Here is a 17,860-nt window from a genome sequence, read left to right on the forward strand (position 1 = left end):
CCCATCAAGTCCACAATGCCAAAAATACTTAAACTAGTCCCACTTTCAATGATCAGAAATCTAGTTAAACAGCCATAAAGCCATAGAGGTTCAGAGTACATGTCTACTGTATATAAATACTTAGGCTTCAAGATCAGGACAAAGACAAGGAATCCTATTGGGAATAAATCCATCTCCTGACTCCCCAAAGCCTGTCCATCATCTACAAAACACAGGCCAGGAGTGTGATAGAATACTCCCCACTTGCCTGGATAGCAACGACACTCGAAAAGCTCAACATCATCCAGGACAAAGCAGCCTGCTTGATTAGCACTATGTCCACAAACATCCACTCCCTCTTCCAAGTTGCACTCCTGACTTGGAAGTATATCTTCTTTCCTTCAGTGTCACTCGGTAAAATCCTGGAATTCCTTCCCTAATGGCATTGCGGGTCAACCCACAGCTCATGGACTGCTGTGGTTGAAGAAGGCAGCTCACTCTCATTTTATGGAGGGGAATCAGAGATGAGCAATAAACATTGGCCCAGCCAGTGATGACCATGTGCCATGATAAACTAAGTGGCGCTGGCAGCTGGTTCCAATGCCACCCTGACCACCGCCCAGTGCCCGGTGCAGGAGAGGCACAGGGAGAGAGGGAGGTTGTGGGGCTGCACTCCCCCTACGTCTGTTTCCTGGCCCGGGCTCTGATTGTGACGCTCGGGCAGGTAGCGGGTGTCAGGCAGTGAGCCCTGAGCTCCCATTCTGATCAATGCAAATCCCCCGGCGGCAGTTGTTCTGTCCCAGCTCCATCTCCTCCGACCAGTAAGTCCGCAGCCTGCACCCCCCTCAGCCCCGGGGGGGGTCTTACAGAAAGCCCCATCCTGTCGCTGCACATTAACCGCATGTTTTTGTCTTTCTCTCTTTCACCAAGAAATGAGCTCCCCCACAAACCCAGGACCAAGGAGGTTCCCCATCGAGGCAGGAGATTCCAAGGGATCCGTGTCGAGGCCAGTAAACCCGGATCCCGAGCTCCCAACCCACCGATCCGCCAGGTAACGGGGCTAACAGGGCGGCGGGCACGGGGTGGGTGAGGGGTAAAGGGCCGAATGTCGCCCCAAGCGCCACTCTCTCTCTCTCTCCCTCCAGCGGATCCCGGGAAAGCTGCTGCTGCTTCTATATTTCAGTCAGGGACCATGTTTATTCGGGGAGCTAAAGCAATTGGAATTCACCCAAAATGCTTTCTAACTCCTCAACCAGAAACATTCAGAGCCCGATGTAACACCTGAGCTTCTCCCCCATCTCAGAAAACCTTCACCAAAAACAGTGCAGTCTTTGTGACATCATGGTTAAGGTCATGGTTACAGAAGCATTAAAGTCGTCAGGATGTGTTCACCATAAATTAACCGATTGATTCACATAACTGTTGTGTCTATTTAGTCAAAAGTCACACGACAATGGATTATTGTCCAACAGGTTTATTTGAAAACACAAGCTTTCAGCTCGCACCTGGATTAAGGAGAGAAGCTGCGAAAACTTGTGTTCTCAAATAAACCTGTTGGACTATAATCCAGTGTCCTGTGACTTTTGACTTTGTCCACCCCAGTCCAATGCTGGAATCTCCACATGGTGTCTCTGAGAGCAGATCTGCAGATAGTGATAATGAATTGAAAACCAATTGGTTCTGAAAAATGAAATGAATCGAAGTAACAATTCTGTTGTTTGTAAATGATGTGGACCTATTGTGTGTTATTTTCTAACCTTGTCCTGCCCACAGCACTCCCTCTGCTGCTGAAGCAGGATTTCTCCACATTGAACACCACCAGGAAATTGTTACAAGTTCAAGGTCATAGAGTATTCTTTGGGTAGAGAGCTTCCACCAACAGCAGGAGGTGGCTTCCTGACTATCCAAGACACAGCTGAGTGTTCTGGCTACAGGGGAATCTGTGGGCTGTGACCATAACCCCACTGTGCTCCCCGACATTAGACAGACTGTCCACAGAAATAGGCAGATGCTGGAGATCAGAATCAAGAGAGTGGTGATAGAAAAGCAAAGCAGGTCAGGCAGCATCCGAGGAGCAGGAGAATCGACGTTTCAGGCAAAAGCCCTTCATCAGGAGGCTGGGAGCCAAGGGGGTGGAGAGATAAATGGGAGGGGGGTGGGTTTGGGGGAGAAGGTAGTTAAGAGTGCAATTATAGGTGGATGGAGGTGGGGGTAAAGGTGATAGGTTGGCAGGGAGGGTGGAGCGGATGGGTGGGAAGGAAGGTGGACAGGTGGGACAGGTCATGAGGGCGGTGCTGATTTGGAAAGTTGGAGTTGGGGTAAGATGGGGGGGGGGAGGGGAAATGAGGAATTTGGTGAAATCCATATTGATGCCACGTGGTTGGAGGGCTCCAAGGCGGAAGATGAGGCATTCTTTCTCCAGGTAGCGGGTGGTTACGGTGTGGTGATGGAGGAGGCCCAGGACCTGCATGTCCTTGGTGGAGTGGGAGGGGGAGTTGAAATGTTCGGACACGGGGTGGTGGGGTTGGTTGGTGCGAGTGTCCTGGAGATGTTCTCTGAAGCGCTCTGTGAATAGGTGTCCTGTCTCCCCAATGTAGAGGAGACTGCATGGGGAGCAATGGCTACAGTAAATGACGTGTGGATGTGTAGGTGAAACTTTGATGGATGTGGAAGGCCTCTTTGGGGCCTTGGGTGGAGGTGAGGGAGGAGGTGTGGTCGGGGGTTTTGCAATTCCTGTGGTGGCAGGGGAAGGTGCCAGGAGGGGAAGGTGGCTTGTTGGGGGGCGTGGACCTGACAAGGCAGTCGCGGATGAATGGTCTTTATGGAAAGTGGATAGGGGTGGGGAGGGAAATATATCTCTGGTGGTGGGGTCCATTTATAGATGGCAGAAATAGCGGAGGACGATGCAATGTATATGGAGGTTGGTGGGGTGGAAGGTGAGGATGAGGGAGGTTCTGTTCTTCTTGTGGTTGGAGGGGTGGGGTTCAAGGGCGGGGAGCGGGAAGTGGATTAGATGCGCTGGAGGGCATCATCAACCATGTGGGAGGGGAAACTGTGGTCTTTGAAGAAGGAGGCCATCTGGGATGTTCTGTGGTGAAACTGATCCTCTCTGGGAGCAGATGCGGTAGAGGCGGAGGAATTGGGAATAAGGGATAGCACTTTAACAGGAGGCAGGGTGAGAGGAGGTGTAGTCCAGGTAGCTGTGGGAATCAGTGGGTTTGTAGAAGATGTCAGTGATGAGTCAGTCACCGTTGATGAAGATGGAGAGGTCCAGGAAGAGGAGGGAGGTGTCTGAGATTTCCACGTGAATTTAAGGTCGGGTGGAATGTGTTGGTGAAGTTGATGAACTGTTCAACCTGCTTGTGAGAGCATGAGGTGGTGCTGATACAGGCCATAGAAACACATCATGAACTTAGTGAGATAGAAATCTTGACAGAGGCTGGAGTTACACTTGCCCAAAGGAAAGCTTGTTGAGAATGAGGAAAATTGGCTGAATATAAATGAGATTGTAGGGGTCATTTTCAACTTTGCCCTTCAAAAGCAATGAGATGAAAATTGGGAATGAATGATTTTCATTGCCAGGTTACTGCAAGCAACCCTGTTCGAAATGTATGCCGAAAATATTAGCCCCAGGTCAAAAATGGATTTATAATGTATTTTGTTTGTTTAAACAGAATGCTCATTCTAACAAAACATTCTATTTATTTTCTAGAAAGGATAGTTAGTTTTGAATTTAAAACAGAAAATGTTGCAAATTGATGCCTTCACCTGAAACATGAATTCTGTCTCTCTCTACAGACCTGCTGAGTTTTTTTCTAGCACTTTATGTTTTTATTTCAGATTTCCAGCACCTGAAGTGTTTTGCTTTTGTAATGATTTTTGAAAATGTTTTTAAAGTTGGGAAATGGAGTTTAAAGCAAGCACTGATTCGACTTGTTCCATAATAGTGTGAAAATATCTGGGTTGAGCCTCTGTCATATCAATGCACTCTGAGGTGGAATTAACCAAATCAGGGCCAAAAAATCAGGAAATTTATCTTTAATGAGTTACCTCTAAAACTACTTTGGTTCATGTTTTTTTGCAGCATTTTGTTCTGGCTTAGGATTCACTTTTACACTCTGAATTTCCCTGCAAATTGGCTTACCCCACTGGTCAACATTTTTGGCTAAGGGAAAATCTTACATTCTCTGGCTATGCAAATGATTTTCATGGGAAGATTGAACTCAATATATTCGACATTGTCTCAGCATGCTCCTGCCCCATTGAACTCATTTCATAGAACATAGAACATAGAACATAGAAGAATACAGCGCAGTACAGGCCCTTGGGCCCTCGATGTTGCGCCGATCCAAGCCCACCTAAACTACACTAACCCACTATCCTCCATATACCTATCCAATGCCCTCTTAAATGCCCATAAAGAGGGAGAGTCCACCACTGTTACTGGCAGGGCATTCCATGAACTAACGACTCGCTGAGTGAAGAACCTACCCCTAACATCAGTCCTATATCTACTCCCCCTTAATTTAAAGCTATGCCCCCTTGTAATACCCGACTCAATACGCGGGAAAAGGTTCATACTGTCGACCCTATCTAACCCCCTAATCATCTTGTACACCTCAATCAAGTCACCCCTAAACCTTCTTTTCTCAAGTGAAAACAGCCCCAAGTGCCTCAGTCTTTCCTCATACGATTTTCCTTCCATACCAGGCAACATCCTGGTAAACCTCCTCTGCACCCGTTCCAATGCCTCCACATCCTTCCTATAGTATGGCGACCAAAACTGCACACAATATTCCAGATGCGGCCGTACCAGAGTCTTATACAACTGCATCATGACCTCAGGACTCCGGAACTCAATTCCTCTACCAATAAAAGCCAGTACGCCATATGCCTTCCTCACCGCACTATTTACCTGGGTGGCAACTTTCAGAGATCTGTGTACATGGACACCAAGATCCCTCTGCTCATCCACACTACCAAGTATCCGACCATTAGCCCAGTACCCCATCTTTTTGTTATTCTTCCCAAAGTGAATCACCTCGCACTTAGCTACATTGAATTCCATCTGCCACCTTTCTGCCCAGCTCTGCAGCTTCTCTATATCCTGCTGTAACCTGCCACATGCTTCCTCACTGTCAACAACTCCTCCGACTTTCGTGTCATCCGCAAACTTGCTCACCCAACCTTCTAACCCCTCTTCCAGGTCATTTATAAAAATGACAAACAGCAATGGTCCCAAAACAGATCCTTGCGGAACACCGCTAGTGACGGCACTCCATGAAGAAACTACCTACCTCAACACTGTCCTTTCCCCCCTAGTCCAGGAACTTCCCACAAACGTTCGAGACACCACCCATGCCCTCCACCTCCCCCAAGACTCCTGTTTCCCAGACCCCCAATGCCTCATCTTCACCATGGATATCCAATCCCTCTACATCTCCATCCGCCATGACCAGGGCATCCAAGCCCTCTGTTTCTTCCTCTCCCGACGTCCCCAACAGTACCCTTCCACCAACATTCGTTTGGCTGAACTGGTCCTTACCCTTAACAATTTCTCCTTCGAATCGTCCCACTTCCTCCAGACCAAAGGGGTAGCCATGGGCACACGTATGGGCCCCAGCTATGCCTGTCTCTTTGTTGACTACGTAGAACAATCGATCGATCTTCCGTAATTACACCGGCACCACTCCCCACCTCTTCCTCCGCTACATTGATGACTGCATTGGCGCCACCTCGTGCTCCCGCGAGGAGGTTGAGCAATTCATTAACTTCACCAACACATTCCACCCTGACCTTAAATTTACCTGGTCCATCTCTGACACCTCCCTCCCCTTCCTGGACCTCTCCATCTCCATTAGTGAAGACCGACTTGACACTGACATTTTTTACAAACCCACCGACTCCCACAGCTACCTGGATTACACCTCTTTCCACCCTACCTCCTGCAAAAATGCCATCCCGTATTCCCAATTCCTCCGCCTCTGCCGTATCTGCTCCCAGGAGGACCAGTTCCACCACAGAACACACCAGATGGCCTCCTTCTTTAGAGACCCCAATTTCCCTTCCCCCGTGGTTAAAGATGCCCTCCAATGCATCTCGTCCACATCCCGCACCTCCACCCTCAGACCCCACCCCTCCAACCGTAACAAGGACAGAACGCCCCTGATACTCACCTTCTACCCTACCAACCTTCACATAAACCAAATCATCCGCCGACATTTCCGCCACCTCCAAAAAGACCCCATCACCAGGGATATATTTCCCTCCCCACCCCTTTCCGCCTTCCACAAAGACCGTTCCTTCTGTGACTACCTGGTCAGGTCCATGCCCCCCTGCAACCCACCCTCCCATCCTGGCACCCTCCCCTGCCACCGCAGGAACTGTAAAACCTGCGCCCACACCTCCTCCCTCACCTCCATCCAAGGCCCTAAAGGAGCTTTCCACATCCATCAAAGTTTTACCTGCACATCCACCAATATCATTTATTGTATCCGTTGCTCCCGATGCGGTCTCCTCTACATTGGGGAGACTGGATGCCTCCTAGCAGAGCGCTTTAGGGAACATCTCCGGGACACCCGCACCAATCAACCACACCGCCCTGTGGCCCAACATTTCAACTCCCCCTCCCACTCAGCCGAGGACATGGAGGTCCTGGGCCTCCTTCACCGCCGCTCCCTCACCACCAGATGCCTTGAGGAAGAACGCCTCACCTTCCGCCTCGGAACACTTCAACCCCAGGGCATCAATGTGGACTTCAACAGTTTCCTCATTTCCCCTTTCCCCACCTCACCCCAGTTCCAAACTTCCAGCTCAGCACTGTCCCCATGACTTGTCTTACCTGCCTATCTTCTTTAACACCTATCCATTCCACCCTCTCCTCCCTGACCTATCACCTTCATCCCCTCCCCCACTCACCTATTGTACTCTATGCTACTTTCTCCCCACCCCCACCCTCCTCTCACTTATCTCTCCATCCTTCAGGCTCTCTGCCTTTATTCCTGATGAAGGGCTTTTGCCCGAAACGTCGATTTTACTGCTCCTCGGGTGCTGCCTGAACTGCTGTGCTAATCCAGAATTTGGTTTCCAGCATCTGCAGTCATTGTTTTTACATATTCGACCTTGTCTTCACCAATCTGCCTGTCGTAGACATATCCCTCCATAACAGTATCAGGAGGAGTGACCACTGAACAGTCCTTGTGAAGAAGAAGTCCTGTCATCACTCTGAGGATACACTCCATCATGTATTAATCTAAATTGGACAGACTTCAAACAGATCTACAACTCAAAGCTGATGAATTGTACTCCATCATAATTTGCTACCTCATGGCCCAGCATATCCCACACTCTACCATCGCCAGCAAACCAGGGGATCAACCCAGGTTCAATGAAGAGTGCAGGAGGGCATGCCAGGAACAGCATCAGGTGTACCTAAAAATGAGGCGTCAACCAAGTGAGACTACCAAACAGGACTACTTACATGTTGCTTCCACTGTCTGGCATGCAATTGACAGAGCTAGACAGATCCCACAACCATGATGCCTGGAGGATCATCAACTCGGTGAAGGACGCTCTCTGGGTGGTCCGAAACCTGTTGATCTTCCAGCTGAAGGAGTTGACCCCGACTGAGTGTTGCAGACTGGCACATTCCAAGGTCCAGGACTACGTGTTGAGGGACGCGCTGAAGCTTGGGGCAGCTGCTGCCAAGGCGCGGTGGGGAAAGACCACCGTGTAAGGTCTACCTGCCTAAGAAGAACAGGGGGCCCACGCAGTCATTTGGGCTCCGCTGACGCCTCAGCTAAATATGTGGATATATGATTGATAAACGTACAGACCTGTATATACCAATGATAAATTCTGATTTCTGTATGTAAATGTTTACGTATGTATGGCATGACCAACTGTACAGACCATCAAATTATTTTATGAATAAAGTATATTTTTGAAATAAAAAAAGACAGATCCCACAACCAAGGGAACAGATCTAAGCTCTGTAGTCCCATGACATCCAAGTGTAAATGGTGGTGGACAATTAAACAACCCACTGGAGGAGGAAGCTCCACAATTATCCTCATCCTCAATGATATCGGAATCTAGCATATCAATGCAAGAGGTAAGACTGAAGCAGTCACAATAATCTTCAGCCAAAAGTGCCAACTGGATAATCCATCTCAGCCTCCTGTGGAATTCCTTGGCATCATAGATGTCATTCTTCAGCCAGTTCAGTTCACTTACCACGATATCAAAAATTAGTTGGAGGCACTGGATACTTCAAAAGTCTATAGGCCCTGACAACATTCCAGCAATAGTACTGAAGATTTGTGGAGGTAAGAATTGAAAAGGGAAAGAAGATACTGGAAGGACTGATGTCTCAGCCCATAACAGTAGCTATACAGTGGGACAGCAAATACATCAGGAGATAATGAGTGCATGTGACAAAGGCAGTACATTAATCAGGGTGGTTTTAATATTCATGCAGACTAGGATAGTCAGATTTGCAGAGGAAGCCATGAGGAAGAATTCATAGTGAGTATTCAGGACAGTTTCCTAGAACACTATGTTATGGATTCAGTCAGGGAGCAGGCTAAATTTTGATCTGGTGGTGTATAATGAGGAAGTTTTAAGAAACGATATCAAAGTAAAAATCCCCTTGAAACAGTGAACATGACATGGCAGAATTTAACATTAAGTTTGACAGTGAGTAACTTGGCTCTGAAACAATTGCTAAACTTAAATAAGGGTAATTGCAAAGGAATGAAGGCACAACTGGCTGGAGTAGACTGGGGAAGGAGTTCACCAACAAAACCCAATTGAGAAACAATGATAGACATTGGAGAAAATAGTTCATGGTTCACAGCAAAGGTGTATCCCAGAGAGAAAGAAGGATTCTAGCAAAGGGATGATCACATCAGATTGAAAGAAAAAAAAAATAATGTAGTAAAGAATAGTGGAAAGCCAGACGATTGTGCAAGCTTTAAAACCAAGAAAAGTCAACCAAATAGGAGAGAGAAAATAAACATTGAAGGTAAACTCGCAAGTAATATCAAGACAGACAGCAAGAGCTTCTTTAAATATATAAAAGGAAGAGGGACGCAAAAGGGAACATAAGCTCCTTGGAGGAATAATAATTGGAAATCAGGAAATGGCAGAAAATCTTGATGAACGGTTTTTGCCCGAAACATTGATTTTCCTGCTCCTCAGATGTTGCCTGACCTGCTGTGCTTTTCCAGCACCACTCTAATCTTGACTCTAATCTCCAGCAACTTTAGTCCTCACTTTCACCTAGAAAATCTTCACAGTCAAAGTCATTAATAGCATTTCAAAAATACTAAATATTTCAAGGGGAAAAAGGAGGAGAGGAAATAAATACAATAATCATTAGAGAAACATGCTCAGGAAATTAATGGGGGTAAACTAAAGACTGTAAGTCTGGTGGACCTGATTAGTTGCGTCTGAGATATTAACGGAAGTTGCTACAGAGATAGTGGATGCACTGATAGTGATCTTCCAGGAATCCTCAGATTATGGAAGTATCCCAGAGAATTGGAAAATTGCCAAATTAACACCTTTATTTGAAAAGGGAAGGAGACTTAAAATGGTTAACTATGGGCCAGTTAGCTTAACATCTGTTATTGGGGAAAATATTAGTGTCTTACATATGGAATGTAATAGCAGAACATTTAGAAAACAGAGTCAGCTTGGCTTCATGAAGAGGATATCATAGCTGAGACATTTGGTAGGATTCTTTGAGGAGATAACAAGTAGATAGATAAAGGGGAATCAGTCATTGTAATACACTTAGATTTTCAGAAGGTGTTTGAGAGGGTGCCACCCGTTAAGCTACTAAATAAATTTAAAGCCCATGGTGTTTGGGATGGTGTATTAGCTCACTAACACAAGACAGAAAATTGGGATAAAGCAGGCCACTTGTAACTAGTCGAGTTGCACAGTGATCAGGGCTGGCACCGCAATTATTTGTAGTATATATTCCTGACTTGGATGAGGAAAATGTATATACCATTGCACATAACATAAAAGTAGGTGGAAAGGCAAATGGTAAAGATGACACAAGGAGTCTGCTGAGGGCATGATTGAGATGCATAAATTTATTAGGAGCATAGATAGGGTAGACTGGAAGAAAATTTCTCCTTTGATGGAGGGTCCAGGGGGTTAAGAGGAGATGTGAGGATAAACTGTTTTTCCCAGAGGATGGTGGTATCAGGATCTCATTGGTTTGACTTTATTATTGTCACATGTACCAAGATGCAGTGAAAAGTATTGTTTTGTGTACTAACCATAGCTTACATAAGTACATCAGGATAATGGAACAGAAAATGGTGTTACACCCACAGAGACGCAGAAATCCTTATAACATTGAAGGTGTATTTAGATGCAAACTTGTGATACCAAGGCAAATAAGGCTCTGATCAAGATCAGAGTGGTGCTGGAAAAGCACAGCAGATCAGGCAGTGTCCGAGGAGCAGGAAAATCGACATTTTGGGCAAAAGCCCTTCATCAGGAATCTAATAAGGCTATGGGCCAAGTGCTGGGAAATGGGATTAGAATTGTTAGGTGGTCCTTTTTGACTAGCGAGGATGTAATAGGTTGAAGGACCTTTTTCTGTGCTGCAGATCTCTATGAATCTACGAGGAATACAGATTAGTTAAGTTAGTGGGCAAAAAAAATCGCAAGTGAATATAATGGGGGCAAATGAGAGGTTATGCACTTTGGCGGGAAGAATACCTAAGCTAAATATTATTTTAAGGGAGAAAGACTGCAGGAAAACTACAGAACCAAAGGGTTTGAAAGACCTCATGCAGAAATCACAAAAAGCTAGTGTCCAAGTTCAGCGGGTAATAGTGAAGGCAAATGGAATATTGGATTGGGCTTCAAAGAGAATGGAGTATAAAAACAGGGACTTCTTGCTAAAACAATACAAGTTGCTAGTTAGACCACAGCAGGAATAATGTGAACAGTTTTAGGCCCCTTATCTAAGGGAAGGTGTAATGGCATTGGAGGCACTCAGAGATGATTCACTCGGCTGATCCCAGGTAGGGAGGGACAGTGTTATGAGGAGAGGTTGAATAGGTTAGACCTGCGCTCATTGGAATATAGAAGAATGAGAGGCGATCTTATTGAAACATACAAGATTCTTAGGGGGCTTGACAGGGTAGATGCTGAGAGGTTGTTTCCCCTTGTGGGAGAATCTAGGATCAGAGGGCATCAAGTTAATAAAGGGTTACATATTTCAGACAGAGATAAAATGGGAATTTCTTCTCTGAGGGTAGTGAATATTGTTGAATTTTTCACTACAAAGGACAGTTGAGGTTGGGTCATTAGGTATATTCAGGGTGAGCTAGAGGGATTTTTAATCAGGAACAGTATCGTAAGTGATGGGGATAAGGCATAAGTTGAAGATTTTCAGATCAACCTTGACCTCATTACTGCCTTGATTCAAAAATGGACCAAAGCTGAATTCTAGAGACAAGGTGAGAATGGCAACCCTTGAGATCAAAACCATACTTGACAGAGAATAGAATCAAAGAGCCCCAGCAAAACTGGAGTCAATGTCAATCAGGAGGAAACTCTGCAATTGTTGGAGTCTTACCAAGTTGTTGGAGGTCAGTTATCTCAGCTCCAGGATATCTCTGTAGTTGTTCCTCAGGTTGGTGTCCTAGGCCAAACCATCTTCAGCTGCTTTATCAATGACCTCTCCTCCAACATAATGTCAGGATTGGGGATGTTCCCTGATGTTTGCACAATGTTCAGTATCATTTGTGACTCCTCAGATATTGAAGCAGGCCTTGTTCAAATATAGCAAGATCTGGACAAAATCTGGGCTTGGCTGACAAGTAACTGTCATGGCAGACAAATGCCAGGCAATGATTATCTCCAACAAGAAAGAATCTACCCATCACCCTTTGACATTCAGTGGAGTTACCATCGCTGTCAACATTAACTAGGAACTGAACTGGACTAACCACATAAATACAGTGGCTTCAAGAGCAGGTCAGTAGCTAGGAATGCTGCAGCAAGTAACTCACTTCCTGACACCCCAAAGCCTGCCCACCATCTACAAGGCACCAGTCAGGAGTGTGCTAGAATACTCATTACTTGCCTGGATGAGTGCAGTTCCAACAACACTCAAGAAGCTTGACACTAACCGGGACAAAGCAGCCTGCTTGATTGGCACCTCATCTACTAGCATCTGCTTCCTCCACCACCGATGCTCAGAAACAGCAGTGTATACCATCGACAAGATGCACTGCAGAAATTCACCAAAGATCCTCAGACAGCACCTCCTGAATCCACTACCACTTCCATCTAGAAGGACAAGGCAGCAGATACATGGGAACACCACCTACAAGCATCCCTCCATGCTACTCACTAACCTGACTTGGAAATCTATCACCGTTCCTTCACTGTTGCTGGGGTTAAAATCTTGGAATTCCATCCCTAAGGGGATTGTGGGTCAATCCACAGCAGGGGGTCTGCAGCAGTTCAAGAAAGCAGCTCACCACCACCTTCTCATGGACAACTAGGGATGGCTAATAAATACTGACAATGCCCATTTCGTGAACAAATTTTTAAAACTCTATGTAATTTGAAGTGTATTTTGGATTGCAGCCAGATTGTAACTCTCCGCCATTATGTTTATCCAATTGGAGAAGACTTAGAGGATTTATATGAATCAAATTCCCCCTGTGTCAGAGAGAAATTCTGAATATGTTTTATGATAGGAAAAGGCATGTATTAAAATTTGTGTTTTCAATTCAGTCTTCTATTCACAGAGATGATAAGTCATGATATGTTTGTGAATCTAAAGCAATGTTATTTCATAAGTACTGATGATCATTAATATTTGTATGAATATTGTTCACAGCCTAAAATGTATTACAATTATTCTGACTGTGAAGTCATTAATTATAGAGTTACCTTCTTATACACTGATCCTAGTATGTCCTTGCTATCGTAAGGACAGACTGACGGGCAGAAGGGGTGGGGTGGCCATGTTGGTAAGGGATGATATCCAGTCCCTTGCGCAGGGGGACCTAGAATCAGGGGATGTAGAGTCAGTGTGGATAGAGCTGAGAAATTCTAAGGGTAAAAAGACCTTCTTGGGAGTTATCTATAGGCCCCCAAACAGTAGTCTGGATGTTGGATGTAAGTTGAATCAGAAGCTGAAATTGGCCTGTCGCAAAGATGTCACTACAGTTGTTATGGGGGATTTCAACATGCAGGTAGACTGGGAGAATCAGGATAGTATTGGACCTCAAGAAAGAGACTTTGTGGAGTGCCTCCGAGATGGATTCTTAGAACAGCTGGTGCTGGAGTCTACCAGGGAGAAGGCAATTCTGGATCTTGTATTGTGCAACGAACCAGAATGGATCAGGGATCTCGAAGTGAAGGAGCCATTGGGAAGTAGTGACCATAATAAGCTTCAATCTGCAATTTGAGAGGGAGAGGGTATAATCGGAAGTGACAATATTTCTGTTGAATAAAGGGAACTATGGAGCTATGAGGGAGGAGCTGGCCAAAGTTCAATAGTGCAATACCTTAGCAGGGATGATAGTGGAGGAACAATGGCAGATATTTCTGTGTATAATGCAGGAGATGCAGGATCAGTTCATTCCAAAAAGGAAGAAAGATCCTAGGAGGAGGCATGGGTGGCCGTGACTGACGAGGGAAGTTAAGAAACATATAAAGTTAAAAGAGAAAAAGTATAACATAGCTAAGATAAGTAGGAAAATGGAGGACTGGGAAGCTTTTAAAGAACAACAGAGGATTACTAAGAAGAAAATATGCAGAGGAAAAAATGAGGTATGAAGGTAAACTGGCCAAAAATATAAAGGAAGATAGTAAAAGTTTTTTTAGGTATGTGAAAGGCAAAAAAATGGTTAAGACTAAAATTGGGCCCTTGAAGACAGAAACAGGGGAATATATTACGGGGAACAAAGAAATGGCAGAAGAATTGAATTGGTACTTCAGATCGGTGTTCACTGGGGAAGACACAAGCAATCTCCCTGAGGTAACAGTGGCTGAAGGACATGAACTGAAGGGAATTTATATTTGCCAGGAATTGGTGTTGGAGAGACTGTTAGGTCTGAAGGTTGATAAGTCCCCGGGGCCTGGTGGTCTACATCCCAGGGTACTGAAGGAGGTGGCTCGAGAAATCGTGGATGTGTTGGTGATTATTTTCCAGAGTTCGATAGATTCGGGATCAGTTCCTGCGGATTGGAGGGTGGTTAATGTTATACCACTTTTTAAGAAAGGAGGGAGAGAGAAAGCAGGAAATTATAGACCAGTTAGTTTGACTTCAGTGGTGGGAAAGATGCTGGAGTCTATTATAAAGGATGAAATTATGACACATCTGGATAGTAGTAACAGGATAGGTCAGAGTCAGCACGGATTTATGAAGGGGAAATCATGCTTGACTAATCTTCTGGAATTTTTTGAGGATGTAACTCTGAAGATGGATGAGGGAGATCCAGTAGATGTAGAGTACTTGGACTTTCAGAAAGCTTTTGGTAAAGTCCCACATAGGAGGTTGGTGAGCAAAATTAGGGCACATGGTATTGGGGGAAAGTACTAACTTGGATTGAAAGTTGGTTGGCTGACAGGAAACAAAGAGTAGTGATAACTGCCTCCATTTCGGAATGGCAGACAGTGACCAGTGGGGTACTGCAGGGATCAATGCTGGGACCACAGCTTTTTACAATATATATTAATGATATAGAAGATGGTATTAGTAATAACATTAGCAAATTTGCTGATGATACTAAACTGGGTGGCAGGGTGAAACCTGAGGAGGGTGTTAGGAGATTACAGGGTGGCCTGGACAGGTTAGGTGAGTGGTCAGATGCATGGCAGATGCAGTTTAATGTGGATAAATGTATGGTTATCCACTTTGGTGGCAAGAACAGGAAGGCAGATTACTACCTAAATGAAATCAATTTAGGTAAAGGAGCAGTACAAAAAGATCTGGGTGTTTTTGTACACCAGTCAATGAAGGTAAGCATGCAGGTACAGCAGGTAGTGAAGAAGGCTAATAGCATGCTGGCCTTTATAACAAGAGGGATTGAGTATAGAAGCAAAGAGGTTCTTCTGCAGCTGTACAGGGCCCTGGTGAGACCACACCTGGAGTATTGTGTGCAGTTCTGGTCTCCAAATTTGAGGAAAGACATTCTGGCTATTGAGGGAGTGCAGCGTAGGTTCACGAGATCAATTCTGGAATGGCGGGATTACCTTACACTAAAAGACTGGAGTGACAGGGTTTGTATACCTTTGAGTTTAGAAGACTGAGAGGGGATCTGATTGAGACATATAAGATTATGAAAGGATTGGACACTCTGGAGGCAGGAAACATGTTTCCGCTGATGGGTGAGTGCCGAACCAGAGGACACAGCTTAAAAATAAGGGGTAGACTATTTAGGACAGAGATGAGGAGAAACTTCTTCACCCAGAGAGTGGTGGCTGTGTGGAATGCTCTGCCCCAGAGGGCAGTGGAGGCCCAGTCTCTGGATTCATTTAAGAAAGAGTTGGATAGAACTCTCAAGGATAGTGGAATCAAGGGTTATGGAGATAAGGCAGGAACAGGATACTGATTAAGGATGATCAGCCATGATCATATTGAATGGTGGTGCAGGCTTGAAGGGCAGAATGGCCTACTCCTGCACCTATTGTCTATTGTCTATATGCACAAAACTAACTAAAGTATTCTTAACCAAGTTTTATTTGTCATTATGCAGACAGCTGAGAAGATGTCCAGGTAGTCACTGCTTGACGATTCCTCATGTTTCCATCGATGTTTATATTGCAATGGACAGGAACCCTCCAACACGTGCAACATAACCCACCACTAAAGTATTAGTATAAATGTCAGAATATGGGAGCAGGTAGTGGAAGACTAGGGTATTGTGGTGGCTGCCTAAGAAAATGTCTCTGTACAATGCAATAAAAAAAGTCTTCAAATACCACTCATGCACCAAAGCCATCTTTTAAATTCTTATTGACTTCAGTTTGGCTTTGTTCCAACACCCAATACTTCTCACATTTACATCTTAAAATAATGACTTGCCTCTCATTTTGACTTTTATCCAAATGACCTAATTCAAAGTTTTAGAAGAATTTCATTCATCACAACCTGTCAGCAACAAAGACTTGGAAATATTGCAGCCACATTTTGTTTTGGCGATGTAATGGATTGGGATAAATCCGAGCTCTCCAACTCCGTAATAAACATTTGTGACCAACTATTAATAATCTGGCTATTGATTGTTTGATTTACTGCACAGTTTTATTAGCTTCAACCTTCCCAGCTGCTTTACCATCCAGCCATATAATATATCTCCCTCACTCACTCATCCCTGTTAGTCTTGATGGCTAAAATCACATTCATCCTGACTCCTTTAGATACAAAATAGCTGTTAATCTGTAACACCCAAGAAATGTTCTGTCAATATCTCTGACTAACAATCCTGATTAACAAAGAGATTTAGGACTGAAAGATTCTTCAAATTCTTTTTGGTCAGTGATGTTCAGGAATAATGAGATTGTGTTTCTGTGATACCTTTGTACATAATCACTAATTGTGAAGATACAAAATTTCGCTGGAAAATTAGAAATTAATTTGGGAGTTTGGGGGTATATTCTTCACACAATCAACCTGTGAACACTGACTCCAAAAGAGAAAAGCTGGAAAATCTCTGTAGGTCTGGCAGCATCTGTAAGGAGAGAAAAGAGCTGACGTTTTGAGTCTAACTGACCCTTTGTCAAAGCTAAAATAAGGGAGAAATAGGGAGGTATTTATACCAGGCTGAGAGAAGGTGAGTCATGGCTCCAGAAGAAAAGGTAGCAATAAAGAGGTGATAATGACAGTGCATAGAGAGATTATATAATTTGGAGATGCCGATGTTGGACTGGGGTGTATAAAGTTAAAAATCGCGCAACACCAGGTTAAAGTTCAACAGGTTTAATTGGACTACCACCTGATGAAGGAACATCGCTACGAAAGCTGGTGTGCTTCCAATTAAAGCTGTTGGACTTTAACTTGGTGTTGTGTGATTTTTAACTAGAGAGATTATAGGGAGATTAGGAGCTGTGAATGACCAAGGCTGAAACCAGTGCTATGTGACAAAATATGGGGGGGGTGGGGGGTGAAGGAGAGGCAAAATGGAAAACAGGGGAGAAGGGTAGCAAAGGGGGAAGTGGAGAGGGAAAAGGTGTTGAGAGAGTGGGGAGCGAGAGAAAAAGAGACAATCAAGAAATAAGAGGTACAGAACAGTGAAAAAAATATTTTAAAAAGATAAATAAAATAAATGAATAAAATTACAGAGCAGAATGAAAACAGAGGGGTTGAGATGGGATAATCATCTGAAGTTGTTGAATTCAATGTTGAGGCCGGCAGGCTTTCCGTCACCTTCTCCTTCGTGCTCACTTCTTTGGGCAAGAGTCCTTCCCCTACTCCACAGATCGTTTCACATCCCTCCAACATTCCACCTCTAATTGGACACCGCCGCCAGGACAATTTACTGCCCTCGATCTTTTCATTGACAATTGTCGACGGGATATTGGCCGCCTTAAATTCTCTGCCCCTCTTACCCATTCCAACCTCTCTCCATCTGAACTTTCTGCCCTTCGCTCCCTTAGGTCCAACTCCAACCTTGTCAACAAACCTGACAAAGGGGGTGCTGTTGACATCTGGCGTACTGACCTCTACCTCGCAGAGGCTAAGCGCCAACTCAGATTCCTCCTCCTACCTCCCCCTGGAGCATGACCACACCACTGAGCATCAAGCCATTGTCTCCAACACCGTGACTGACCTCATTTTCTCAGGATGCCTCCTCCCCCCCCCAGCTTCTAACCTCATAGTCTCCCAATC

The 17,860-nt window shown here is 44.9% G+C and overlaps 1 long non-coding RNA gene across 1 annotated transcript; it reads left to right on the forward strand.

The window, feature by feature from the left end:
* The first annotated feature begins 264 nt into the window (after window positions 1-264).
* On the forward strand, window positions 265-16,225 carry LOC148142122 (uncharacterized). The gene is made up of 3 exons (XR_015752193.1): window positions 265-800; window positions 910-1,030; window positions 15,729-16,225. It is a non-coding gene; the product is annotated as an uncharacterized LOC148142122 (long non-coding RNA).
* The last annotated feature ends 1,635 nt before the right edge of the window (window positions 16,226-17,860 follow it).

This window comes from Chiloscyllium plagiosum, unplaced genomic scaffold (assembly GCF_037043375.1).
Source record: "Chiloscyllium plagiosum isolate Xiang-an unplaced genomic scaffold, Cpla_swu_hap1 HiC_scaffold_30, whole genome shotgun sequence".
Lineage (NCBI taxonomy): Eukaryota > Metazoa > Chordata > Chondrichthyes > Orectolobiformes > Hemiscylliidae > Chiloscyllium > Chiloscyllium plagiosum.